Here is a 21100-nt window from a genome sequence, read left to right as displayed (position 1 = left end):
CCAACTGAGTCTTTCTTTGTCCCTTTGTTATGGTGCCAATCATTTAATTCGGACCATAAATCGTTTCTGGGCCACCTGTTTCAGTATTGCCAAGGGAAGTTAGATATGCAGTAAGTTATACAGAACAGAATTGTAATGGTTTTCTTGACTTGAAGGAGAGGCGGACCAAAGCGCAGCGTGGTTATTTTGATTCATGTTTTATAAAGCACTTCACATGAACAAACTAACAAAAACAAGAAACGTGAAAACCCAAAACAGTCCTATCTGGTGCAAACACAGAGACAGGAACAATCACCCACAAACACACAGTGAAACCCAGGCTACCTAAGTATGATTCTCAATCAGAGACAACTAATGACACCTGCCTCTGATTGAGAACCATACTAGGCCGAAACATAGAAATACCCAAATCATAGAAAAACAAACATAGACTGCCCACCCCAACTCACGCCCTGACCATCCTAAATAATGACAAAACAAAGGAAATAAAGGTCAGAACGTGACAAGAATACAAGTTTGTCATTGCAAGCTGTGCTACGTTCAGTCCACATACAGTTTTTGTGTTTTTCCTGTAATCATACTTTAAAAGACCACAGTAACATGGTAACATGGCTGAATACAAACAGTGCAGCTATTCCCTCCGCAAGGCTATCAAACAAGCTAAGCGCCAGTACAGAGACAAAGTAGAATCTCAATTCAACGGCTCAGACACAAGAGGTATGTGGCAGGGTCTACAGTCAATCACGGACTACAGGAAGAAACCCAGCCCAGTCACGGACCAGGATGTCTTGCTCCCAGGCAGACTAAATAACTTTTTGCCCGCTTTGAGGACAATACAGTGCCACTGACACGGCCTGCAACGGAAACATGCGGTCTCTCCTTCACTGCAGCCTTGCTTCTAAGACATTTAAAAGTGTTAACCCTCGCAAGGCTGCAGGCCCAGACGGCATCCCCAGCCGCGCCCTCAGAGCATGCGCAGACCAGCTGGCCGGTGTGTTTACGGACATATTCAATCAATCCCTATACCAGTCTGCTGTTCCCACATGCTTCAAGAGGGCCACCATTGTTCCTGTTCCCAAGAAAGCTAAGGTAACTGAGCTAAACAACTACCGCCCGTAGCACTCACATCCGTCATCATGAAGTGCTTTGAGAGACTAGTCAAGGACCATATCACCTCCACCCTACCTGACACCCTTGACCCACTCCAATTTGCTTACCGCCCAAATAGGTCCACAGACGATGCAATCTCAACCACACTGCACACTGCCCTAACCCATCTGGACAAGAGGAATACCTATGTGAGAATGCTGTTCATCGACTACAGCTCGGCATTCAACACCATAGTACCCCCCAAGCTCGTCATCAAGCTCGAGACCCTGGGTCTCGACCCCGCCCTGTGCAACTGGGTACTGGACTTCCTGACGGGCCGCCCCAGGTGGTGAGGGTAGGCAACAACATCTCCTCCCCGCTGATCCTCAACACTGGGGCCCCACAAGGGTGCGTTCTGAGCCCTCTCCTGTACTCCCTGTTCCCCCACGACTGCGTGGCCATGCACGCCTCCAACTCAATCATCAAGTTTGCGGACGACACAACAGTGGTAGGCTTGATTACCAACAACGACGAGACGGCCTACAGGGAGGAGGTGAGGGCCCTCGGAGTGTGGTGTCAGGAAAATAACCTCACACTCAACGTCAACAAAACTAAGGAGATGATTGTGGACTTCAGGAAACAGCAGAGGGAACACCCCCATCCACATCGATGGAACAGTAGTGGAGAGGGTAGCAAGTTTTAAGTTCCTCGGCATACACATCACAGACAAACTGAATTGGTCCACTCACACAGACAGCATCGTGAGGAAGGCGCAGCAGCGCCTCTTCAACCTCAGGAGGCTGAAGAAATTCGGCTTGTCACCAAAAGCACTCACAAACTTCTACAGATGCACAATCGAGAGCATCCTGGCGGGCTGTATCACCGCCTGGTATGGCAACTGCACCGCCCTCAACCGTAAGGCTCTCCAGAGGGTAGTGAGGTCTGCACAACGCATCACCGGGGGCAAACTACCTGCCCTCCAGGACACCTACACCACCCGATGCTACAGGAAGGCCATAAAGATCATCAAGGACATCAACCACCCGAGCCACTGCCTGTTCACCCCGCTGCCATCCAGAAGGCGAGGTCAGTACAGGTGCATCAAAGCTGGGACCGAGAGACTGAAAAACAGCTTCTATCTCAAGGCCATCAGACTGTTAAACAGCCACCACTAACATTGAGTGGCTACTGCCAACACACTGTCAATGACACTGACTCTACTCCAGCCACTTTAATCATGGGAATCGATGGGAAATGATGTAAATATATCACTAGCCACTTTAAACAATGCTACCTTATATAATGTTACTTACCCTACATTGTTCATCTCATATGCATACGTTGATACTGTACTCTATATCATCGACTGCATCCTTATGTAATACATGTATCACTAGCCACTTTAACTATGCCACTTGGTTTACATACTTATCTCATATGTATATACTGTACTCGATATCATCTACTGTATCTTGCCTATGCTGCTCTGTACCATCACTCATTCATATATCCTTATGTACATATTCTTTATCCCCTTACACTGTGTATGACAGTAGTTTTTTTTGGAATTGTTAGTTAGATTACTTGCTCGTTATTACTGCATTGTCGGAACTAGAAGCACAAGCATTTCGCTACACTCGCATTAACATCTGCTAACCATGTGTATGTGACAAATAAAATTTGATTTGATTTGATTCACAGTGCATACTAAATACTAATAGCTATATCCCATAAATGGGAATTGGGAATATGGTAGAAAAAATGAAACATTATTATCAGAATACACTTTGCAAACATCCTTGTGTGTTTTCTTAATGAATTCAGCAGATGGATACATACACTTCTCAGCATTTGATCCAGTTGATCAGAGGGTGTGTGTTCCCAGCAAAACAATAGATGCATATAAGAATTAGATATGTCCCTGGCTGATTGTACTGGCTGATTTATCCATGACTGAAGGCCAGCCAAAGTGGTTTGATATCTGATTGACTGTTCATAACTCATACGGGCTGATGAATTGTTTCTTATTTTCAATTATGTGTTCATTATTTATATTTTTCTAGTCTCATTCTGTATATTTATACACGCCGTTGATGACCCACTATTCACCAGTATCTAGTTAACTTGTTACCTGTTACACCTGTTATGCACAGGTGCTGTCACGGCCGTCGGAAGAAGTGGACCAAGGTGCAGCGTGGTGAGCGTACACTTTCCTTTTTATTTTGGAATGACGCCAACAAAACAAGAAACAAAAGGAACAACCGTGAAGCTTCCGGGGCTTTAGTGCCACAAACAAAGTTAACTACCCACACTGAAGGAGGGAAAAAGGGCTACCTAAGTATGATTCCCAATCAGAGACAACGATAGACCACAGTCCCTGATTGAGAACCATACCCGGCCAAAACATAGAAATACAGAAACATAGAACACAAAACATAGAATGCCCACCCCACATCACACCCTGACCTAACCAAATAGAGAATTAAAACGGCTCTCTAAGGTCAGGTCAGGGAGAGGGTCTGGGTGGGCATCTAGGTGGCGGCTCTGGTGCGAGACGTAGACCCCGCTCCACCTCTGGCTCACCCCACTTTGGTAGCGCCTCTGGTGTGGGGACTCTCGCCGCCGACCCTGGACAGGGGACCCTCTCTGCGGGCCCCGGACTGGGGACCCTCGCTGTGGACCCCGGGCTGGGCACCCTTGTTGCGGGCCCCGGACTGGGCACCCTCGTTGCGGGTCTCGGACTGGGCACTGTTGCTGCGGGCCCCGGACTGGGCACCCTCGTTGCGGGCCTCGGACTGGGCACTGTTGCTGCGGGCCCCGGACTGGGCATCCTCGCTACGGGACCCGGACTGGGGGCTCCGGACTGGAGAACGTCGCTGGAGGCTCCGGACTGGAGAACGTGGCTGGAGGCTCCGGACTGGAGAATGTCACTGTAGGTTCCGGACTGGAGAACGTCGCTGGAGGCTCTGGACTGGGGACCGTCGCTGGAGACTCCGGACTGGGGACCGTCGCTAGAGACTCCAGACCGGGGACCCGCGTTGGAGGCTTTGTGGCATGACTCCTCACTGGAGGCTTCTTGCCATGGATCATCACTGGAGGCTTCGTGCCATGGATCATCACTGGATGCTTCTTGCCATGGATCATCACTGGAGGCTTCTTTCCATGGATCATCACTGGAGGCTTCATGCCATGGATCATCACTGGAGGCTTCGTGCCATGGATCATCACTGGAGGCTTCGTGCCATGGATCATCACTGGAGGCTTCGTGCCATGGATCATCACTGGAGGCTTCGTGCCATGGATCATCACTGGAGGCTTCTTGCCATGGATCATCACTGGAGGCTTCTTGCCATGGATCATCACTGGAGGCTTCTTGCCATGGATCATCACTGGAGGCTTCGTGCCATGGGTCAGCACTGGAGTGAGGAGACGTTTGGGCAGTCTGGTACGTGGAGCTGCCACAGCGCTCACCAGGCTGGGGAGACATACAGGAGGCTTAGTTCTGGCAGCAGGCACAGGACTCACCAGGCTGGGGAGACATACAGGAGGCTTAGTTCTGGGCACAGGTACAGGACTCACCAGACTGGAGAGACATACAGGAGGCTTTGTCCTTGGCAGAGCCACTGGATACACTGGGCCATGGAGGCGCACTGGAGGTCTCGAACTTAGAGCTGGCACAACCCGTTCTGGCTGGATGCTCACCCTAGCCCGGCAGCTGCAGGGAACTGGGATGTAGTGCACCGGGCTGTGAACGCGCTCCACCACATAACACAATGTCTGACCAGTATGGCGCTCGCCACGGTAAGCACGGGGACTTGGCTCAGGTCTCCAACCTGACTCAGCCAAACTGTCTCTCTCAGGTCAGGGCGTGACAGGTGCGTCTTCTTAAGTGCTCCACTTAATTTGTTTGTACAGCACTGATGAAGGCATAGCAACTGAAACGTATGCTCCTTTTTATATTTAGCACTTTGCACTTTCACCTTTTTTTGATTACATAAAGTATATTTTTGCATCCCGCCTCCTTGGTTTTTTCCTTTTTATGGTTTGAGTGTGAGATTCCATTGAACTATTTAGATGCTTTTTCTCTCGTGCACCGGCCACCATTCATTATAGCCTGAGCACGGACCCTCATTCTGGCTCCATGATTCATAAAAAACATGGCTTCTAGATTTAATGTCAAGTTGTCCACAGTTTAACACATTTAGGACGTATGTTGTTTGATGTCATTTGCAATCAGACTTCAAAGAGCCTATGTTTATCATTAATACTGCACAGTTTGTCTTTTAAGTAGTTCCTGCTTATAAAATGTAACATCTCTGGTCATTCACATACAGCATGTTTATTCATCTTGGATGGTAAGCATTTGGCAGGTCAAAGAGAATGTGTTTCTATAGTTGTCACTCAGTAAGGTGAACACAAGCTGTTGAAGAACCATGATTAGCCTACCTATATTAATGTCATTATAACCTATTTAATCCTATGTCATGTCATGCTATGTCCTATATTGTGCTGCAATATCTTATGTCCTGTCCTATCTGGCTGACTCTGTCCCTGTTCTCTCTCCCCAGGCAGCAGTCTGAGCTGAGGCAGGATAGCAGGATGCTGTGGGTGGAGTGTAGGATAGTGGACGCCCTGCGTGGGAGAAGACGGATGAGGGCCACGGCCGTCAAGCTGCCCTGCTCCTTCTGGTTCCTCCTGCTGTTCGGGGCCGGAGGCCTTGTCCTCTTCATACACCTCCAGGACCTCTCAGAGATGGTCCAGCAACAGGCTCCAGGTCAGTGGGAGAGAAATTATACCCTATTCTACAGTCAGTTTCTACTGACCTGAAACTGGAATGGGTTGATACTATCATCAGTACTGTATGTTGTGAAAGAAGCGTGACACACATACAAATAAACCCATATACATCTGTTCACATGCATGTACACATGTACTATATATACTGTTATTGTCAACCTGCTCCTCTACTGGATTAAAGTTTGATAAGAACCGTACCAAGTTTGCATACTGAAAATGTAAAGCAATTGGTTATGAGTTATCATCAGACAATGCCAGGATGTCAACCGTAAATGAGGGCAATGTCCTTGGTGGTGCACTGTGAGGGCACCACTGGTGAACACCTGCTACAGCACCACAGGACTGAGCCACACACTGAGAGATAGAGAGATATGGGGAGAGAGCGAGGGCTAGGATGTAGATAAGAGGGAGGGAGGGAGAGAGGGAGGGAGAGAGAGACTACACAAAGAGAGATGGAGAGATGGGGGAGGCTCTGTGCACCGCTGTGTGTGGGTCTATCATGTGTCACCCGTGCTGTGTGTCATCATCTGTATCAGACAGGATGAGTACTGTGTCAGCCTCTCTATCAATAAGAGGTACTTACGGAGAGTGAGAACTCTCCTGGCTCTAATATTCGACTGTTAGATGCTCATGCAGGTGAATATCACGCACGCACACACACACACACACACACACACACACACACACACACACACACACACACACACACACACACACACACACACACACACACACACACACACACACACACACACACACACACACACACACACACACACACACACACACACACACACACACTGCCAAGTGCCAAGTGCCAAGTGTGTCTAACCTGAAACTGCAGTGCTAGTGGGCCACACAGATTGTAGAAATGGCAAGGTGTTTTGGTTTGTCTATTCAGAAGGAGCACCATGCCAAGTTCAATGTCATGATGACAAGATAGTGGCATGTCCTTTTTTTATTGAGGATTTGGTGTCTATGTCAGGTGGTCCTTTGTAGCTCAGTTAGTAGAGCATGGTGCTTGTAACCTAGAGTAGTGGGTTCAATTCACAGGTCCACCCATACATTACATTTATTCACACATGACTGTAATTTAAAGTAATTTAAAGTATTTAAACTGCTGACATACTGTACTGTAATGGTACTGTACGAGTATCCATTTTCACAGCAAAAGCAAGCACGCAAGCACTATCCATGGACTGACTTAGTTAGAAACAAACAATGCAAATTTCACAAATGATGTATGACACATGAAGTGTTACAATGAACATTCAGTGACTTCAGTATAGCTTACACTGCTGGAAAGATAATGCTGAACTGTATCTATGCCTTAAGCTACGATGCCTCACTTCCGCCAGAAGCTCATCTCTAATAGTGTTGGGTTTTAATACATTGGATGTCAGCTTCTATCTATCTTCCTCTCTCCACTGCTCATCCTCTTTGTCTGGCTGTGGAGTGTAGTCACAGGCAGTGGAGTGATTTGGTCCCCCATGGTTAAGATAACACTCACAATAGCTGAACAGGAACCAGCAGTTTAACAGGCTGGGCAACAGTCTCTCCTGATCACCACAGTAACTGTTTAAGGGACAATCGAGGGGAAACCCACTAGCTACCAATCTCCTGGGGAAAAGACATGGCTCAAAGTCCTAGGCGCTAGCTGAGATAAATTGCTAACACACATTTTGACCAGTGAGCGTTTTTCCAACACTTAAAGCCTTGTTGTCACAGTGTGGGCCAACGGCTGAGAGGAAGGTCTAGTTGTATGGTGGTGTTCCAGTAAAGGTATGTGTCTTCACTCAAACACCAATAACTCATTATTGCCATCTCATTGGAACAAACCCTATGGCATCGGAAAAAAGGACAAGGGCCCGTTGAGTGGACTGGTACAGTATTACACAACTCAACTGAGATCGTGCCGAGTCGTGACTAGGTCACCCACTATTCTCTTGTTCTAGTATAGTATAATTACATAGCACTAATCCATTTCCCCTCTAATAATCATTGCATGGAAAAGAGCATGCTGGCTCGACTCGGTTACAGTAGCTAATCTATAGAAATGCTCTGTCTACTTCAGAGGACTGCTGTGCTATGCATTGAATGGCACAAATTGAACAAAGGCACAGTGGTGTGTTTGCCAGTTATTGTCTAATTGCACTCTTACCATGCAAAGAAAATCCTACCCAACATCCTTGACATCTTTACTGATCCATGGCTTGGCATCCGCAGTGAGGAGTCGTGGTTGAAAAGCCATCTGCTTGGGGTGAAGACGGTAATGTCACTGTCTTTTTATATGCAGCATGTCGCCAGGTAGTCAAAGAACACTTCACACATCACTGATGAGATCACATGGAGAACGAAAAATATGTACTAAGGTACGAGAGCCTGTGTACGTGTGTGTGTGTCTGTGTGTGTGTGTGTGTGTGCGTGTGTGTGCGTTTCCTTAGATGTAGCCTAGTCTCGTTGGTGAAATATAAAACCTTTCTCTATGTCAATGGTATTCAAAGTTGGGGTCGGGGAACGGTAGTTGGGTCGGCCAAGATTTATATATACAGTATAGCGTATATTTAGTACTTAATATTTGTTAGGATCCCCAGTTAGCTGCTGCTGAGGCAGGGCTACTCTTCCTGTGGTCCAAACAGGAAACAACATAACAAATGAAATACATAATATACATACATATACACAGCACTACATTTACATTACAATTTAGCCATTCAGTAGAAGCTCCCATCCAGAGCGACGTACAGCTAGTGTATTCATCTTAAGATAGTCAGGCGAGACAACCACACATCACAGTTGTACCCCAACCACGTATCACATACATAATACAATACATAATACAATGCAAAATACAATACAAATTTCATAAAAATGTCTGTGTGTCTCTTCATGGCCGGGCCCGTAAGGTGTTCTTTTATCTGTTTTTTGAATCTGGTTTAGTCATGGCTCTAACAGACGCCTACAAGTCTTCAACTGGCAGCTTCATTAAATAGTACCCGCAAAACACCAGTCTCAACGTCAACAGTGAAGAGGCGACTCCGGGATACTGGCCTTCCAGGCAGAGTTGCAAAGAAAAAGCCATATCTCAGACTGGCCAATAAAAATAAAAGATTAAGATGGGCAAAAGAACACAGACACTGGACAGAGATAGCATCCCGGAGTTGCCTCTTCACTGTTGACGTTGAGACTGGTGTTTTGCGGGTACTATTGTATGACCATTTTGAGCCTGTAATTGAACCCACAAATGCTGATGCTCCAGATACTCAACTAATCTAAAGAAGGCCAGGTGCATTGCTTCTTTAATCAGAACACAGTTTTCAGCTGTGCTAACATAAATGCAAAAGGGTTTTCTAATAATCAATTAACCTTTTAAAATTATAAACTTGGATTAGCTAACACAACGTGGCATTGGAACACAGGAGTGATGGTTGCTGATAATGGGCCTCTGTACACCTATGTAGATATTCCATTAAAAATCAACTGTTTCCAGCAACAATAGTCATTTACAACATTAACAATGTCTACACTGTATTTCTGATCAATTTTATGTTATTTTAATGGACAAAACATTTTCTTTTCTTTCAAAAACAAGGACATTTCTAAGTGACACCAAACTTTTGAACAGTAGTGTAGATTGTATATTTGGGGGGACAAAAAAATAAGTGTACAGATCGGACAATATACATGTTTCTTTGAGAATGGCAATCTGAAAATGTATTTATTGTTTTCTTTTCTTTTTGGTAAGAGATGAAAATGTAATGAATTTAAGGTTATTTGTTGATCTAAATGACATTTTACAGATTTTAAGGTAGTGTCATTAAATATGTGGTGGTTTGGGGTCACAATAAATTCTTGCAACAATAATGGGGTGCCCAGGAATTATTTTAGAGAAAATGGGGTCCCTCTGAAAAGTTTGAATACCACTGCTCTATGATCTACAGTGGCTTGCGAAAGTATTCACCCCCTTGGCATTTTTCCTATTTTGTTGACTTACAACCTGGAATTAAAATAGATTTTTTGGGGGGTTGTATCATTTGATTTACACAGCATGCCTACCACTTTGAGGATGCAAAACAGGAAAAAAAACGGAAAACTTGAGGATGCGTTTATTCAGAGAGCCACATTTTGCAGAAATTACATCTGCAAGTCTCTTGGGGTATGTCTCTATAAGCTTGGCACATCTAGCCACTGGGATTTTTGCCCATTCTTCAAGGCAAAACTGCTCCAGCTCCTTCAAGTTGGATGGGTTGCGTTGGTGTACAGCAATCTTTAAGCCATACTACAGTTTCTCAAGTGAATTGAGGTCTGGGATTTGACTAGGCCATTCCAAGACATTTAAATGTTTCCCCTTAAACCACTTGAGTGTTGCTTTAGCAGTATGCTCAGGGTCATTGTACTGCTGGGAGATGAACCTCCATCCCAGTATCAAATCTCTGGAAGACTGAAACACATTTCCCTAAAGAATTTGAAAAAATGAAAAACATCCCCACAGCATGATGCTGCCACCACCATGCTTCACTGGGGATGGTGTTCTCAGGGTTATGAGAGGTGTTGGGTTTGCAACATACAAATTGTTTTTCTTGATGGCCAAAAAGCTCAATTTTAGTCTCATCTGACCAGAGTACCTTCTTCCTATGTTTGGGAGTCTCCCACATGCCTTTTGGCAAATTCCAAATCCTGTTTTTTTTTCTGGCCACTCTTCCGTAAAGCCTAGCTCTGTAGAGTGTACTTCTTAAAGTGGTCCTATGGACTGATACTCCAATCTCTGCTGTGGAGCTTTGCAGCTCCTTCAGGGTTATCTTTGGTGTCTTTGTTGCCTCTCGGATTAATGCCCTACTTGCCTGGTCTGTGAGTTTTGGTTGGCGCCCCTCTCTTGGCAGGTTTGTTGCGGTGCCATATTCTTTCCATTTTTTAATAATGGATTTAATGGTGCTCTGTGTGATGTTCAAAGTTTCGGATATTTTTTATAACCCAACCCTGATCTGTACTTCTCCACAGCGTTGTCCCTGACCTGTTTGGAGAGCTCCTTGGTCTTCATGGTGCAGCTTGCTTGGTGGTGCCCCTTGCCTAGTGGTGTTGCAGACTCTGGGGCCTTTCAGAACAGGTGTATATATACTGAGATCATGTGACACTTAAATTGCACACAAGTGGATTTTATTTAACTAATTCTGTGACTTCTGAAGGTAATTGGTTGCACCAGATTTTATTTAGGGGCTTCATAGCAAAGAGAGTGAATACATATGTACCCACCACTTTTCTGTTTTTTATTTTAAGTACATTTTTTCATTTCACTTCACCTATTTGGACTATTTTGTGTATGTGCATTACATGAAATCCAAATAAAAATCCATTTAAATTACAGGTTGTAATGCAACCAAATAGGAAAAACGCCAAGGGGGATGAATACTTTTGCAAGGCATTGTACTGGTGGACTGACTGTGGATGTATGTACAACTACCCTCTCATCTGGTCCACAACAACCCTCCCTCCATCCCCCCATCCCCCCCTCCATCTCTCCATCAATCCCTCTTCACATGGGGACCGCAAGGTACAGTGCATATTGTTTCAAGCTGGAAGGTAGAATTTGATCTCTCCCCACCAGAGGTCCAGTAATCCTTTAAGCCGTTATGTTTGCAGAGTCTAATTTAGCCGTCTCTTAATGTAATTAAATTGTGAGGATGACCTAGCATGGAGGGAGGGGCTGATCAACAATATTTTCATGCAAATCCACTCCAATGGATGTTTGTGTAAAAAATGTATATTTTATGACCTTATTATTTCCTCTCCATCCTTTGCCTGTCCACCTCACAAAGCTCCCTTTACAAAAACTACTTGTGCAGACCTGGCACCATCCACTCTCACTCCACTCCACTCCATCCCACCCAGTTCAGTGCATTTGAAATTAATTATTGGCAAAGCTACGTCACTCAGTCATTTTACACAACCTTAAGTGCCATGGTACCCTGACCTTTGACATAGTAGGTAAGCACTGTCTCTGGGGATTTCGTGAGAAAAACAGAACTTCATTGAAACAGTGCAACCATACAGTACAATAAGAGCAGTTTTCTGCTGGCCGGTTTTGTCCCTAGATCACATGACGATCTGGATGGTTATCTGGAGGGTGTCATGGCAACCTGTGCTCATGCCAAGCCGTAGATGTTACAGATCTGCATTCTCCTCTGTACACCTCAGCTACTGAGGAGGGATAGCCTATTATGGTCTGGCAGAACACGCTGAAATCTGAAACTCTGAAACCCTGGAGTACCCTACAGTAGCCTACCTTTGCATCAGTAGGTAGGTATTTAGTAGGTAGGTATTCGTCTAGGTACTTAGTAGGTATTGTAGGTATTGTAGGTATTCATTGCCCACATTGCCAACTCAGTCTGCTAACCTACTAGGGTATCACAATTTCTCTGTGGCAACACCAAGGTCATGTGGTGTTCTATTAACATCAGTCCCCTGTGGTCATGTTCTGGGCTCTCTGGTCTGGACATAATCTGTTTTCCAAAGCCATCTGATCCCACAACCAATGCTGCCAATATGTTTCCAAATTGATTTTTTTCCTCCACTTTCTTCCATTACAGTGAATGGCTGATGTCCACAAAAATACAATGTCAACCCTACAGCAATTAAAGCTATACTATTACTTTACCAAAAGACTAAAAGGCATTTACTGTACTTTATCATGCAAGAGAGGCATATTATTATTTGGCTTTTGCCAGTTGTGTTTTTACTGCACAGACTTTAGAGAATGCTCTCTGTGTGTTGGAAAATATAGTCAGTGTGAGACACAGCCACAAATCATATTAGTGCAGCACTGAGTCCTGGGCGAGCGATACATCTCCCCTGAACCATTCCTCAGTCCTGGACATAAAACACTTGAAAACAGCTGATCTGGTGCTGTCCAGTAAGCCATGAAATACAAAATGTAGCCCAGATCAGAAAGCATCCAAATGAGACAGAGGAAGCTACATTGACCAGCGGAGAGGGAAACAAAAAAAGCAGATGCTCTGATCTTTCCCTTTCAACTGTAGTGCAAAGGTCAAGATGCATCTTTTGAGCCTCCCACTAGTACAGACATGGGCAACTGGCGGGATGCCAGTTTTGAAGGCCCTTAGATCAATAATAAGAAAATATAGCATATTTTTGGGGGGGAACGCAGTCAGGGTGTCAACTTACAGTTGCGAGTTAGAATATTAGAATACTCAAGGTGCAATTTCAAAATATGGTTGTACATAAGATTTGTTTTGTTTTGTTATGTCAGTCACTGACAGTCACTGACTTAATTAGCCCACGTCAGCAAAAATGTTGTAGATTGTTAGCTGACAGATGAGAGCAGCGATGAGCTGTGGTAGTGGGGGGTGTCCGCCTGGCCTTTCTCCAAGTGCACGCTGGGCTGTGTTCAAAAACTCCAGAAGGATTGAGAACAGGATGTGGGTTTAGCACCAGGTAGATCCAACAGAGAAGTGACTTTTTGAAAAGTCTTTGAAGGCCGCTATTGGAGCCTGTGCCGCTCAACATAACCAATCTGCCACATGCTGTTTCACTCTAACCCCACAGCCAAGGGTGGGCCGTACTGTACACTGTCCTGCCGCAGCACAGAGAGAACTCCTTCAGTGACCAAAGCCTCAAACATACAGATTTGAGCAGAAATCTCACGGAGGCAATTGTTCGAGAACTTTTTTCAGAGCATCCTGGTGCATTTACTGTTTACAAACTTGGCATTGCAGTTGTGGAGGCCTTGGACAGAAGTCAATATCATATAACTCAGAGTTTGTACTTGATTAAAATACAGTCACTCACAATTGATCTACCTTCATCCACTGCAGTGCAAATTCAATGCAGAGCTTTTTGGGAGGGAGAGAAGGAGATATTTGGCGTCTCCACTGCAGCACAAAAATAATAATGAGATCATGTTTTTGGGATAATTAGAATTAACAGGTGAGCTGGCTGAGCCACAGACGACCAACCGACAGACAGACATACAGAGTCTAGCCGACACAGTCGCTGATTAAAGAAGGCACTCTGCCACTTATTCAATATGACAAGGCCCTGGCCATCAGTGTCCCTAGTCATTCCCTTATCTGTCTGACACCAATCCTCCATTTCCTCTCCTCTGCTCTCCGTCTCGGGAAAGAGACAGCCTCTCTCCTCTCATCATTGGAGCACCAAATAATCAGGATGGGATTGGTTATCAAAGGCCTGGTAATGAGTAGCAACATGAATATACATGCCTAATATCGAGCCAAACCAGCCATCCATTCCCAGCACTCCCTCTCCCTAACCAACTGAAGAACATCCCTTTTTCTCCACCACCAAACCAACAGCAGAATAAAAGAACGATTTCAAAAAGAATACTTATTTTTTTCAGTACACTTTCCCTTATGTTTTGTGTTTTTTTTTGCATGAGAGTTTGATTAAAAAGTAATCAAAGGTAGAACAGCAGGTAAAGTAGGACTGGGAAGCAGTAGGTAGGTATAGGTTCTGACAGTCACAAGGAAGGCACCACACAGAGCAGATTTAATAAGTACTGGAAGGGAGGGCCTGAGTTGCGTAGCAACCCTGATTTTTCCTCAGACGGGACTGTCTTCTTCTTATGAGGCTGTTGTTCTCTTCAAAGTTTAATTGCTGTCAGAAAGCTTGTCTTTACCGTAACACACACTTCAGAAAGCTCACAGCGAGAACACTTGTCTTTACCACTGCAGAGTTGAGAGAGAGAGAGAGAGAGAGAGAGAGAGAGAGAGAGAGAGAGAGAGAGAGAGAGAGAGAGAGAGAGAGAGAATGTAATAATAGACACTGCTTCCACCAAGGAGACATCCTGGGAAAGCAAAGTAGAGCTGTATATGGAAAACATAAATAATGCCAGTGTTCAAGGTCTCTACACCATTGCCTAGAATATCATATTTTCTCTGCTGAACAGGGGAAATCATGAACTAAATAACATGTTGTTATTTAGGACCATAAAAAAGTAGCTGCTAATTGTGACCCATATATTGCACTTTACAAACAAAAGCTTTTGTTGTGTAAATGTTTCCACAATGATACTAACCTACTGTTTTTAAAATGAAGAAGATCTTGTGTGATATGATCAAAACCTGAATAAGGAGCATTAAAATGACCTTGAAGCCCAGTTTCCATATTTATTTTATTTATTATTTTATTTTATTTCACCTTCATTTAACCAGGTAGGCTAGTTGAGAACAAGTTCTCATTTACAACTGTGAGCTGGCCAAGATAAAGCAGTGCGACACAAACAACAACACAGAGTTACACATGGAATAACCAAACATACAGTCAATAGCACAATAGAAAAAGTCTATATACAGTGTGTGCAAATGAGGTAAGATAAGGGAGGTAAGGCAATAAATAGGCCATAGTGGTGAAAAAATTACAAGTTAGCAGTTAAACACTGGAGTGATAGATGTGCAGAAGATGAATGTGCAAGGAGAGATACTGGGGTGCAAAGGAGCAAAACAATAAATAAAATAAATAAATAACAGTATGGGGATGAGGTTGTTGGATGGGCTATTTACAGATGGCTATGTGCAGGTACAGTGATCTGTGAGCTGCTCTGATAGCTAGTACTTAATGTTAGTGAGGGAGATATGAGTCTCCAGCTTCAGTGATTTTTGCAATTCGTTCCAGTCATTGGCAGCAGAGAACTGGAAGGAAAGGTGGCCAAAAGAGGAATTGGCTTTGGGGGTGAACAGTGAGATATACCTGCTGGAGCGCCTGCTACGTGTGGGTGCTGCTATGGTGACCAGTGAGCTGAGATAAGGCGGGGCTTTACCTAGCGTGTGACCGCAGACCCATTACAGACGCAGGCAATGAGGCAGTGATCGCTGAGATCCTGGTTGAAGACAGCAGAGATGTATTTGGAGGACAGGTTTGTTAGGATGATAACTATGAGCATGCGCATGTTTATGGATTTGGGGTTGTACCTGGTAGGTTCATCGATAATTTGTGTAAGATTGAGGGCATCAAGCTTAGATTGTAGGATGCCCGGGGTGTCCCAGTTTAGGTCACCTAACAGCACAAGCTCTGAAGATAGATGGGGGCAATCAATACACATATGGTGTCCAGGGCACAGCTGGGGGCAGAGGGTGGTCTATAGCAAGCGGCAACGGTGAGAGACTTGTTTCTGGAAAGGTGGATTTTTATAAGTAGAAGCTCAAATTGTTTGTGCACAGATCTGGATAGTAAGACAGAATTCTGCAGGCTATCTCTGCAGTAGACTGCAACTCCACCCCCTTTGGCAGTTCTATCTTGTTGGGAAATGTTAGAAGCCAGGATTCAGACACGGCTAGGATATCCGGGTTGGCAGAGTGTGCTAAAGCAGTGAATAAAACAAAACTTAGGTAGGAGGCTTCTAATGTTAACATGCATGAAACCAAGGCTAGAGATCGAATAACTTTTGAATAGAATACATTGTAGTATAATAGTGAAGACATCAAAACTATGAAATAACACAAACACAAAAAAGTGTTAAACAAATCAAAACAATATATATATTTTGGATTCTTCAAAGTAGCCACCCTTTACCTTGATGACATCTTTGCATACTCTTGGCATTCTCTCAACCAGCTTCACCTGGAATGCTTTTCCAACAGTCTTGAAGGAGTTCCCACATATGCTGAGCACTTGTTGGCTGCTTTTCCTTCACTCTGCGGTCCAACTCATCCCAAGCCATCTCAATTGGGTTGAGGTCGGGTGATTGTGGAGGCCAGGTCATCTGATGCAGCACTCCATACACAGCCTGGAGGTGTGTTGGGTCATTGTGCTGTAGAAAAACAAATTATAGTCCCACTAAGCGCAAACCAGATGGGATGGGGTATCACTTTTGAATGCTGGTTAAGTGTGCCTTGAATTCTAAATAAATCACTGACAGTGTCACCAGCAAAGTACCCCCACACCATGACACCTCCTCCTCCATGCTTCACGGTCGGAACCACACATGCAGAGATAATCCGTTCACATACTCTGCGTCTCACAAAGACAACGGTTGGAACCAAAAATCTCAAATTTGGACTCATCAGACCAAAGGACAAGTTACCACCAGTCTAATGTCCATTGCTCGTGTTTCTTGGCCCAAGCAAGTCTCTTCTTATTATTGGTGTTTTCTTCGTAGTGGTTCTTTGCAGCAATTCGACCACAAAGACCTGATTCACTCCTCGGAACAGTTGATGCTGAGATGTGTCTGTTACTTGAACACTGTGAAGCATTTATATGGGCTGCAATCTGAGGCTTGTAACTCTAATGAACGTATCCTCTGCAGCAGAGGTAACTCTGTTTCGTCATTTCCTGTGGCAGTCCGTTCTTGTACCAGTTTCATCATAGCGCTTTATGGTTTTTAAGCTTCATCATAGCGCATGATGGTTTTTGCGATTACACTTTAAGAAACTTTCAAAGTTCTTGAAATCTTCCGTATTGACTGAACTTCATGTCTTAAAGTAATGATGGACTGTTGTTTCCCTTTGCTTATTTGAGCTGTTCTTATACCAAATAGGGCTATCTTCTGTATAGCACCCCTACCTTGTCACAACCCAACTGATTTGCTAGAAAGCGTTAAGAAGGAAAGAAATTCCACAAATTAACTTTTAACATGGCACACCTGTTAATTGAAATGCGTTCCAGGTGGCTACCTCATGAAGCTGGTTGAGATAATGTCAAGAGTGTGCAAAGCTGTCATCCAGTCAAAGAGTGGCTACTTTGAAGAATCTCAAATATAAAATATATTTAGATTTGTTTAACACTTTTTTGGTTACTACATGATTCCATATGTGTTATTTTATGTGTAGATTTGGCCTTGTGTTTTAGGTTAGTGTCCTGCTGAAAGGTGAATTCATCTCCCAGTGTCTGTTGGAAAGTAAACTGAACAAGATTTTGCCTGTGCTTACCTCCATTCCATAAATGTTTTATCCTGAAAATCTCCCCAGTCATTAACGATTACAAGCATACCCATAACATGATGCAGCCACCACAATGCTTGAAAATATGGAGTGGTACTCAGTAATGTGTTGTAACACATAACAATTTGTAGTCAGGACAAAATGTTAATTGCTTTGCCACATTTTTTACAGTATTACTTTAGTGCCTTGTTGCAAACAGGATGTGTGTTTTGGTATATTTTTATTCTAGTCAGGCTTCCTTCTTTTCACGCTGCCAATTAAGTTAGTATTGTTAAGTAACTACAATGTTGTTGATCCATCTTCAGTTTTCTCCTATCACAGCCATTAAACTCTGTAACTGTTTTAAAGTCACTATTGGCTTCATGGTGAAATCCCTGAGTGGTTTCCTTCCTCTCCGGCAACTGAGTTAGGAAAGACGCCTGTATCTTTGTAGTGACTGGGTGTATTGACACACCATCTAAAGTGTAATTAATAACTTCACCATGGTCAAAGGGACATTCAATGTCTGCTTTTTTTACCCATCTACCAATAGGTGACCTTTGCGAGGCATTGGAAATCTCCCTGGTGTTTGTGGTTGAATCTGTGTTTGAAATTCACTGCTCGGTTGAGGGACCTTACAGATAATTGTATGTGTGGGGTACAGAGATGAGATAGTTATTCAAAAATCATGTTAAACACTATTGCACACAAGTGAGTCCATGTAACTTATTATGTGATTTGTTAAGCACATTTCTATTTCTACATTATGGGGTATTATGTGTAGGCCCCTGAAAACAAATATAAATTGCTTCAATTGTATATTCATGTGGAAAAAGTCAACGGGAGTGAATCCTTTCTGAAGGCACTGTATGTCTTTCTCTGCGATCACCCAAAAAATGTTGGCCTGGGAGGCGGGCGGACATGCAGAACATGGATATCACTGTAATTTCCTCCGCACAAAGACCTTGTCTCTCTTAAAGTAACAGGAAGTTGAAGTCTGGCTGTGGGAGAGGAATGTAGGTATTTATCATCTGTCTTTCAAATCAAATTGTATTTGACACATGCGCTGAATACAACAGGTTTAGACTTTACCGTGAAATGCTTGCTTACAACCCCTTCCCAATGTTGCAGAGTTAAAAATAAGATAAGATAAGAAAAATAAGAAATAAAAAGACTAACAAGAGGTATAAATGCACAATAATGAAGTTATATACAGGAAGTACCAGTACCATATAACATACTAGCCTAAACAATATAATACTGACAAAGGCACATGTCACAGCATACTACAGGTCATGGTGGGACCTATCATTCTGGGTATAGAATGACTGCGAGAAGGTCAGTTCTGGTGGCTTTTTAAAAGGACATTCTACTCCAAAATTAATAAAAAATAAAATGATGTTGACATCTAAAATATAATTTCTCCCTTCAAAAACGAGCCCAATAACATATTGGTCCATATTATCAGGCAGGTGTGCTATTTAGCAATAAGCATTGTCACCTGATGGAGCCCACATGATGCAGCATAGTGGCTATCAATAAATAGGCTCAGGGTTGCCCATCTGCATTTACCCCAAAGTTTCACTGGCACTCAGCCAACCACGGATAATGTACTTTGAATATAATGTAGGCCTACCTGTTAAACCTGATCCTTATTACTCACATCAGTCACGGAACGCAAGATCACACAGTTTTGTAACAGCAGGGGCTCTCATGCATGACTCATTGTTGTTTTTCTCGAAGCGAGCATAAAAGACAGCTTTGCATCACTGGGCAACTCACGGCTGGATTCCCTTTGTAATCCATTATCGTCTACAAGCCCTGCCACATCCTATGAGCATCAGAGCCAGTGTAATAGGATTCCATCTTTGTCCTATATTGTCCTTTTTCATGTTTGATGGTTAGTCGGAGGTCGTAGTGGGATTTCTTGTATGCGTCCATGTCTGTGTCCTGTTCCTTGTAAAGTGGTAGCTCTAACCTTTAGCCCAGCCTGTAATCCATGGGTTTTGGTTTGGATACGTTTTTATGGACACTGTGGGTATGACGTCGTCGATGCACTTGCTGATGAAGCCGGTGACTAATGTGGTAAACTCCTCAATGCTATCTGATGAATCCCGGAACATATCCTAGTCTGTACTAGCCAAACAGCCTTGTAACCTCGCATCTGCTTCATCGTACCACTTCTGTACTGAGTGTGTCACTGGTACTTCCTGTTTGAGATTTTGTTTGTAAACAGGAAGCAGGAGGCTAGAGTCGTGGTCTGATTGCCCGAGGAGAAGGCAGGGGAGGGCCTTATATGTGTTTCTGTGGGTATAGATGTGAGTGCTACGGGACAATAGTCATTTAGGCAGGTTAGCTTGGAGTTCTTGGGAACAGGGACAATGATGGTCACCTTGAAACATGTTGGGATTACAGACTGGGACTAGGTGAGATTTAAAATGTCTGTGAAGACACTTGCCAGCTGGTCTGTACATGCTCTGATAATGTGCCCTAGTATTCCGTCTGGCCTGCTGGCCTTGCGAGTGTTAACCTGTAAAAAAAATCGTATCACCCATCGTCCGTAACAGCTGGGGCTCTCATGAATAACTCAGTGTTGTTTTCCTTGAAGCGAGCATAAAAGGCATTTATCTCATTTGGGAGTTTTGCGTCACTGGGAAAATCACAGCTGGATTTCCCTTTGTAATCCATTATTGTCTACAAGCCCTGCCACATCCGACGAGCATCAGGGCCGGTGTAATAGGATTCTATCTTCCTCCTATATTGTCCTTTTTCATGTTTGATGGTTAGTCGGAGGTCATAGTGGGATTTCTTGTATGCATCCATGTCTGTGTCCTGTTCCTTGTAAAGTGGTAGCTCTAGCCTTTAGCCCAGCCTGTAATCCATGGTTTTTGGTTTGGATACGTGTGTATGGTCACTGTGGGAATGAAAGTCTTGTAGCGTGTCACTGGTACTTCCTGTTTGAGCTTTTGTTTGTAAACAGGAAGCAGGAGGCTAGAGTCGAGGTGTGTTTTGCCAAAGGGATGGCAAGGGTTTCTGTGAGTAGAATAAAAGTATTCCAGAGTTTTAGCGCCCCATGTGGCGCAGGAGATGTCTGTCACTCCTCAGACCACAAGGAGTGGAGTAGTCCCCCTGGCCTGAGCCTCCGAGCTCATCCTACTCCTCCGACTCCTCCTCAGCCTTTCTTTCCTCCTGGAAGGACCAAAGATTAAGCCCTCCTGCCATCCAGAGTGATAACAGGCTGTCAACTTCTAAAATGTAATCTGCTGACTCTGGGAGGAAGTGGCAGTGTCATTGGAGTGGGCCGCCTGATGCTTATCTCCTGACTG

The sequence above is a fragment of the Oncorhynchus tshawytscha genome, unplaced genomic scaffold (genome assembly GCF_018296145.1).
Source record: "Oncorhynchus tshawytscha isolate Ot180627B unplaced genomic scaffold, Otsh_v2.0 Un_contig_37_pilon_pilon, whole genome shotgun sequence".
In the NCBI taxonomy this organism is placed as follows: Eukaryota; Metazoa; Chordata; class Actinopteri; order Salmoniformes; family Salmonidae; genus Oncorhynchus; species Oncorhynchus tshawytscha.
The sequence above is the reverse complement of the archived record's forward strand: the minus strand, read 5'-3'. Positions refer to the sequence as shown.